The sequence below is a fragment of the Camponotus vicinus genome, unplaced genomic scaffold (genome assembly GCF_025532165.1).
Source record: "Camponotus vicinus isolate PSW18456_S1 unplaced genomic scaffold, iyCamVici1.0 SCAF_12, whole genome shotgun sequence".
Classification (NCBI taxonomy): domain Eukaryota; kingdom Metazoa; phylum Arthropoda; class Insecta; order Hymenoptera; family Formicidae; genus Camponotus; species Camponotus vicinus.
Window position 1 is genome coordinate 1367137 of NW_028141948.1, and position 9678 is coordinate 1376814.

The 9678-nt window shown below is 27.7% G+C and overlaps 1 long non-coding RNA gene across 1 annotated transcript; it reads left to right on the forward strand.

The window, feature by feature from the left end:
• The first annotated feature begins 5712 nt into the window (after positions 1–5712).
• On the forward strand, positions 5713–8508 carry LOC145963157 (uncharacterized). Its single transcript, XR_014436094.1, has 3 exons — positions 5713–6747; positions 7098–7172; positions 7454–8508. It is a non-coding gene; the product is annotated as an uncharacterized LOC145963157 (long non-coding RNA).
• The last annotated feature ends 1170 nt before the right edge of the window (positions 8509–9678 follow it).

Genomic DNA, 9678 nt, shown 5'->3' on the forward strand with positions numbered 1-9678 from the left:
GCGCGTAAACATAATACACGTATGTATGTACGCCAACAGTTCTTTTAAGAAAATACCCAGTATCGAAACAGTTTTACCAACCGGTCAATTGATCAGTTTTTGTATCAGTGATTGGTAGAACTGTTTCATATACTGATTTTTTGAAAAGTTTATTCATCATCGTTGTCGCGATATTAACGTCCGGAATAAATGGAATATATTCGTAAGTTACAATTTTATTATTAATAAATAGTTGATTGCTCTCGAAATACGATACTCGATTATACGATACAGGAATCAAAATCATAAATTATCATTTCGTTGCCATCCTTACGAGCAATGATTATTCTTCTATTTCTATTTCGTTTCTATTCTAATATATGTATACACACACACACACATTTAGAATTCTAATATAATAAATAAATATTCGCTCTAATATTTATTTGATCTAAATATAATTCGACTTAGAACGCGCAATAAAACGATCGAATAAAAATCGGATAATTAACATAACGGAAAGTATATTTTTAAAGTTATATACAAGTGTATTTATATACAAGTATATCTTTAAAGTCACACACACACACACACACACACACACACACACACACACATATATATACACACACACACACACACGTACACATAGATTAATTATTTATTAAACGATTAATATACCTCGTGAAGTATATTAATCGTTTAATAAATAATTAATCCGTGTGTGTGTGTGTGTGTGTGTGATTTTAAAAATATACTTGTATATAAATACGCTTATATTATTAAACGATTAATATACCTCGTGAGGTTTAATAAATAATTAATCTGTGTGTACACTGAGAAAAAAAAGTTGTTAACTTAACTAAACCATTTAACTAAATTATTATTTTTTTAATTGAAATATTTACCTATTATAAATCTAACATGACATCTATTTAACTTAAATATTTCAATTAAAAAAATAATAATTCAGTTAAACGGTTTAGTCGAGTTAACAACTTTTTTTTCTCAGTGTACGTGTGTGTGTGTAACTAAAAATATACTGGTATATAAATACAATTCTCGCATACGTCACAGTACGCGTTAAATATTTCGGCAGCGAGCTATCAATAATACGACGTTCGGCCTTGTGACGTAGCGCGCTATTGTTTACATACTCGACAACCTTGTATCATTCGCACGGCGATATTCCAGCGGGAAAGTAGTGATACGGAACGCTCCGTATTATCGAATTCTTTCCCTAAAAGTACGATCGCGATTAGTATCGAAATATAATTCGACTATTACAATTAACAATTAATTAACTTAATAAATAACAGGAAATTGTGGCGATGATAAATTCATCGAAACGCGATCCTTCATTATTACAAATAAAAATTGAAGCGAAAGGAGCAAAAATTACAAATTTTCTTGCAATATTCTCCGATTATCGAACTTTACGAATAATAATTATTTCTTTAACATTGCATAGAATTAAATTCAATTTCGCCCGATGTTTTGAACTTTCCTAAAATGCATGCATATATATTATATTAATTAAACGATTGCTGTATCATCACTTTACATTACTTTAATATTTCAATCTTATGATTCGCGTTATTGTGCATATATTATACATCAACAAATAGAAATAGTTAATTAGTGTAAGAATCGAGTGATGCATGATTTTGGCTTCGTTTAAATATCGAGCGAATTATTGTAATTTTTGTGTTCCTCTCTTACAATAATAATAAAATAATAATAATATAATAAAAATACGTATCTCGTATGATTACTTTGCGATCGGGAGTGCCGTACAAAGTGTCTCGCGATCGTTTCTATATATGACTGAAATATAATTAATTGTTTGTTCGCGAGTGAATGTGAGTGCTACGAGGAAACAACAAAGGATGAAGAAGAAAGGAGAAGGACATCTGGAAAAGTATCGGATAGCCAGAGAGCAGGGAGAGAGCCTGAAGCAGCCAGAGAGATATGCGGTGAGTAATTTATAAAAAATTATTTATTATTTACGTATACTATTTTTAAAATAGATATATTGCTTATTATTTTTTATCGTTCTATTTTTCGATCATTTAAATATATGATTCGGATTGAGAACGCGCAGTAAAACAATCGAATCGTAGATCTAAATAATTAACTTAATAAAAAGATTCGTAAAAGATATATTAGTCTTTTAATAAATAATATCGTATAATTAATTTACATAATATCGTATAATTTAGCTACATAAAAATAAAATATAACACAAAATATTCTAATTACCTATTTATTTCTAAATATTAAATACTATAAATTTAATAATTTTATATTTCGTAAAATTTAATTATAAAAGAATCTTTAATATATTCCAAAAGAAACGAAGAACCTTTGCCAACGTAGAACAAAGTTAATTTTATAAACAAATGTATTTAATTTTATTGGAATTTTATTATTAATTTTATTGAATTGTCAAACTATACGCGATCTCTGTAATGATAGCTATTCACGGAATAGATACAGTGAAATAATCAATCATTATCGCCGAAAAGAGGCAATAATATACTTTTAAATCTAATTTAAACTTTTGATAAACAATATGAATTTTTTTATTACGATGATAAATCTTTATTAAAGATCATAATTGCAAAAATAAAAATGGAAATAACGGTAAAAATGATAAATTTTATTATAATTTTTCGATTATCAATCCTTACGAATAATAATTATTTATCTAATAATGTTCACACACAGGGTCAAATATATTTCGATATTTCCGATATTTTAAATTTGCTTAAAATGCGAGCATAAATTAATTATTAATTAAGCAATTACTATATCATGACTTTCAATTAGATTAATCTTTCGATCTTTTAATTCGTGTTAATATACCATACACACACACACACACACACACATACACACACATACTTATATATACATATACATATAATACTATATTTATTCGCGTTTCTTCTTGGATCTTTCTCTCTCTCGCCTTATCTCTAATTGCCTTTAAAGGGCAAGCTCGAGCGAGCATCGGCTCGGCTTTATCTACTGTAATTTGATACGCAGATAAAAACTAAACTAAAATAATGTACCGATTTACGTGTCCACCTATCATCGACTTTCTTATCGCGTATAAGATTTATGCTTAATTTAGTTACACAAATTTATTTCATATATTTCAGTTACTTACACACTCGTTTATAATGATGTAGTTTCGAGCACTTTCTCTTTAAACTCGATTAAAGGCGTACTATTAATATAAATGCCGTCAAAAAATAGAGAATTGCAATAATTTTAACAATAATCATTATATAATCAGTATATTAATAATTTTTTCATTATTATTTATTGTCGTTAAATATCTGCGAATTAGTACTAAATTTCTTTCAATTGCAAAAAATTATCAGCAACGAAATATGCGGTGTACGTCATTTATAAAGTATTTATCATTCATGTATTACTTTCAGACATTTATTATTGTTTCTTTTTCATCTTTTCGAAAGTAATTTATTCTAAATTATCATCTAATAAATAACGCATATATAAAAAATATTTCAGTTTTTATTTTAAAATATTCCAAATAATATAATAAAATAGTTTTCGTACAAATTGATATTTTAAGATATTTTATAAAATATTTCACAATAATGTAATTATTATATTCTTTATATATAAGAATTAGATATTTTTTAATAGATTGAATTTATTAAAAGTTTTATATTCAAGACGATTCTTGATATTTACAATTTACAATATTATATATCTGAAGGCAAAAAAAATTGATTGCGCGTAATAATTAATTATACAATCAATAAATTTAGATACTTAATTTTATACGAAATAGATTTATAAAAATATTAAAATTGAATGTATTTGCACTTCATTTGTGTTTGGTCTTGCGTAACGATTAATATTCGCGTCAGATGTTCAATATATCGGTAGCATCCCGAATTTTTTCTGACCTAAATAATCAATGTGGATTCGATCGATAGCCAATAATTATAGTAATTATATCCTTGATCCTTAAATCCAAAAGTAGAAAACTCGGATTTCGTCGCTCGTGAAATATCTCGCGTCTTATTCGCGTCCTATTTCTTTTCGCATCCTCGTTGCAGCCTTTTCTCTAATTGCTTTTAAAGGGCAAGCTCGAGCGAGCAGATCGGCTCGACTTTATCTGTTGTAATTTGATACGCAGATAAAAACTAAACTAAAATAATGTACCGATTTACGTGTCCACTTGTCATCATTTTCTTATCGCGTATAAGATTTGTCTTAATTTAGTTACACAAATTTATTTCATATATTTCAGTTACTTACACACTCGTTTATAACGATGTAGTTTCGAGCACTTTCTCTTTAAACTCAATTTATTAATTATTTAAAGGCGCACTTTATATATTATTCATATATTACGATTAAAGCAATCAATGTCATTTAAAATGTTACATATACGTCATGTATAAATGTTTACATATACACATATTCTTTTAATTTTCAGCTGTAAGGTATTGTAATTAACATACATTAATATTAATTCATTGATGATTTCGATTCGCACTTAGAAAAAAATATATTTAAAACATTTTAACTATATTTTCTAAAAAATTATTTGCAGATTTTAAAAACACATTTATTATTCTATATAAATAATTCGCAAAGAATGTTATAAAAAAATGTAACACAATGCTTACACAGAAAAAAATAAGTGTCAAATCAAGACTTATATACTTTAAATTAAGGCGTTCATTGTTTCGTACATACGCAACAATTTATAATCTTCTTAGAAGAATTTAATAATTTTAAATTTCAACAATATTATAGCCTTGTTTTAATATTATAATTGTCATCTCAAGAATATTTAATTATTTAATTCTACTTTAAGAAAATTATAATCTTTGATTTAAAAATATTATTTTCTATCTAACATTGTTTCTTTTCCATTCAGGAAAATTAAATCTTAAATCATAAGAATATATTTTTTTTGATTGAACTATATAAAATGGCTTCATTCAAGTAAGCAATTATTCAAGCAATTATATTTTTCTTTAATTAACGCAATCTCACTTCAAGATTTTCATGTTAAAACTAAATATATTTTCAAAACAAGAATGTCCTTTTTTTCTGTGTATTTAAATGATACGTTGTGTTACATTTTTAATCAATAATAAATTTTCATCGATTCAGTTTAAGATAGTGTTTTATATGTACAATTAGATATTTTTCTTATTCAGATTGCTTTTATCTCTCGGTCAACATTTCGCATGTAAGAACGGAAATAAATAATAAGAAAAAGAGTTAAGCAGTTCACGTATTAATATGAACGCTGTTGCAAATCTAAGGAGCAGCAATTGCGACAATAATTATTATATATAATATACAATATAATATTATATACAATATAATTATTATATAATTTTCTCATTGTTATTTATATTATATAATTTTCTCATTGTTATTTATTATTACAACATCTCTGTGAATTAGATTCCAATTTTTCTTTATTAAAGAAAATGATCGTCGTGTAATTTTTTATTCAACAATATATAAGTAGACATTACAATGAAAAAAAAAATTATTTTAACTAAATGCACTTATTGCGTACGTGACATAAAAATCGGAAGCTCTAATGATTTAGATTACATTATTGAATGATATAATTTCACACAAATTATGTAAAATTATATATAATATAAATTTCTTTGTCTCTTTCACAAATTATATTATAAATTTATATAATATAACCCCCCATGGGTACACCTTGACGAGGTGGGGTGGCTCAGTACTTGGATGGTCCCTTGAGGTTTATCTTAAATTCTTTTATTTAAGATAAATCTTAAGGAGCCTGAAGAGGAAGCTAAGTACCCATTTGCACAGCATTGCCACGAGTCGCAATGGATCGCACGCGCATTTAATGCGCTGGACGCAGATTGCGTCGTCGACTTTTCGTCGTCGGTGCCGTCAACGTGTCGCGGACGGCGGCGTCTCGTTACCGCGTTTTCGCGTTTAGCTTTTTCGCGTCATCGCGTCATCGCGTTTTCGCGTTGGACTTTCTCGCAATCCCAATTTCACTTATTTGTCATCGAGTTGTCATCTTCCGACGTCAACTAACCGGGATGTCTCATTGAGTCGTTGCGAATGTAACGAAATTCTCACGCCTCGTGCATCGCGGCACGCTTGGTGATGCCGGCCGCGCACACGTATGTCCAGTACTGTGTACATGGGCGCGCGGTTTTGAGCTTTTGCTCAAGTTCGGCTGATTGAGGTCACGCTCTGCTTCGGGCTCCAGTTCGGTACGGATCGGTTAGAATTCGATCGATTGCTTGGAATCGTCGTTAATGGGTCCCTTCTCTTGTTCTAACAGCCATGAGATATTATGCACGAACAAGAGTCGAGTGAACTTCATTCGCGTTGATTCCATCAATCGATAGTTTTCTTCCGTTTCGGACTTAACTCTTGTTTGGAGGTAAGATGTCGTTGAATTCCCAACCTGTTGACTCGAAGATGACTCTCGTAAGTGAAATGGGATTTTCGCTCGTATCGAAACCGGGAGTGCCGTTTAAAGTATATATATATTAAATATATACATCGCGCGACCAAACAGAAAATTTTTAATCGTATCGAATAGTGCGGGAACCGTCCAGTATCGCGCGTAAAAGTGCGAAAGTAGCGATATAAAAATATCGCACGTGAGTGCGGGAGTGCCGCTGAAAGTATCGCGCGTCTAAGACTGAGAGGAGGAGGAGGCCTAGGAGAGGCATCGGGCTTCGGCAGAGCAACCTTCTGGTAAATAATTTATTTATTTACAATTATATATTAAATATTAAATATATTTATTATAATTTAAATTAAACAATTAATCGCGTAATTTGATTTTTTATTTATATGATTTAAAGAAGAGAATTGAAGAATAAGATTTTTAAATAAAAGCTATAATCTTGTAAAGGTATAAGCTTTTATAAAGTTATTAAAGAATTATTAATAATGTTTTTTTTTTAATTTATAGAATTATTTTATTAATCTGCTTATTATTATATGGATCGAATATAAAATTCAATATATACAAATAATAATTTTTTGAAATATTAATTTTTTGGACATTATTATAATTTGGATTTTCTATATGTATGTTATAGATGCAACAACCCAGATGATCTGAGAGGAGGAGCAGGCCTAGGAAAGGCATCTTGCACCGGCGGAGCAACCTGATGGTGAGTATTATTATTTATATTAATTTTATATAAATAAATAAATTAATTTGATTTATATGAATGATTTAAACATGAAAAAATTGGGAAAATTTTTATAATTTTTTCTATATAAAAGTTTCTACTTAAAAAAATTAATTACTTATAAAATTATTTCATATTTATATATTTATTTATAATTGCGTGCATCGGATATAAAATTCAATGAGTCCAATAATAATTTCTTAAAATATTAATTATTTTGAACATTTATATAATTTGCATTTTATATTTGTATGTTACAGACAACGTAGCTTCAATATTAACTCCGCTGTTGCGCATCAGTGCCGGTAAGTAACAACCTTTTATTTTGAAGCAAAGGATTTGTAAATGCATGAAAAAATCCGTTGCTTCTAACTCTCGGTTGGCGGGATAATACGCGTGTAAAAATTAAAGTAAAAGAAAAAATATTTTTAAAATAACAATAGATATAGAGGTACATGAAATATTTATTTCCATTATATATATCGGCCTTTATAAAACGGCCTTTTTAAAAATAGATTTTTAATTTCTAAATATTTAATCTAAAAGATAAAGATATTTATAAGCAACCCGACGACGGAGAGTTAAAATGCATGCTAATTATATTTTATATATGCATGATAATTTATATTTTGCGATTTCTGACGACTTAATGGCGTACGTTAAAATACGATCGTAATATCGTACGATCGTAAACAAATTATTAGTCGTCAAAATGAATATGGCCAGAAGAAGAGATAACTGGCTTGAAAAATACATATCAATATTGGCAATATTGGCCAAAAGATGTGTTGCGCGGCTAAGGCTTCCTAAATTTTATCGCGAATTTCCGGTTAGGGCTCCTTAAATTTCTCATTATCGCGGATTTCTAATTAGGGTTCCCCAAATTTCACCTTATCGTGAATTTCTACTGGTGTAAGCCAGCAAGTAGGGCGGTTAGGGCTGTTAGGTCTTTATTAGGTCTGTTAAGGCTATTAAGTCTGTTAGGGCTGTTAGGACTGTTAGGTTTGTTAGGGCTATTAGGGCATATAAAAGTTAAATTTATTTTCAAGAAAAAAAAACATAAAAATATGTTATTTTTAGGGGTCTGTATTAGGCTTGTTAGGGCTATTAAGTCTGTTAGGACTGTTAGGTTTGTTAGGGCTATTAGGGCATATAAAAATTAAATTTATTTTCAGGAAAAAAACCATAAAAATATGTTATTTTTAGGATTATTTTCATATATATAATTTATTTTATGTAAAAAAAATTAAATAAATTATATATAAAGAATTGAAATTAATTATAAAAAAAACTATAAATAAAAATAAAAAATTAATGTATGGAAAATGTAAAAAATGTAACTTAAATACATAATGTACACATTTAAGTTGCATTTTATTATACGTATAACATGTATTAAATTTAATATTTTATTTTTTGTAAATTGTATTAATATTTTATCACTTAAAAATTGTATTTTCTTGAAAATTATACAATTTTAAATTCGAATGTGAATGTTATTAGTATCTAATATGATAATATTGATTCGATAAAATATTGACAGAAAAAAGTAATTCAATCTAAATAATTTTTTTTTCTAACTTATTTGAATCCATATACATTGATTATCATTGATTAATCATTTCAAATAATAAAAATTTTGCAATTTTCTTGTGTTGAGAATATTGATACTAATAGCATCAATTATTAAATTGTATCTAACATTGTAATTATATCTATAAATTGTAATTATATTATTTTTTATTTTTAATAATTTTCTTTGCAATTGTATATAAATTATAATCTAGTTGTAATAATGTAAAAGAAATCTATTGTACATTACACGAAATTAGATGAATACGTACAATAACAAAATTTGTTTAATTAACACATTTGATATATTTTATTTCAATATTTTTATTGCAAAATTATTCAAATATTTGGATAGCTTATTTTTTTATATTAAAAGATTATTAATAAATTCGAGAAACTCGCGCAAATACCGTAAAAAAACTCTTTTACATAATATAAAGATTATTAAATAAAAGTGAATCAAGAAAAACACGATGTTAACCCAATAATTAGATATTAGCTTTTTACTCGTAAAATTTGTCGCGCTTTTAATATTATAGAAACGTAAGTATATTCGAAAATAAAATATTGCGAAATATTGAACATTATCGATCACGCGGAAATTAAAATCTGTAAAACAAAATAATTTTCTTTGATTATCGTTTTTAATTAAATGTATTTCGAAAATTTCGAATCGCGTTAAATATTTATTGATTTACGATTTATTGATTTACGATTTTATAATAAATTATATTGCAAACAATTGCGTTCTTTTCACGTTTTTGGACGTGATCGCTATCTTGGCGAAGAAGCCTTATCGCTGTCCCTCATGTCAGGTGGACGCTAGCAAATGCGGTTTGTACTGGCGGAGAGTCGAAACGATCTTCATTGCGGAGAGTTATTTCTCGTCGGTTTTTGTGGGCTCTATCCGCAA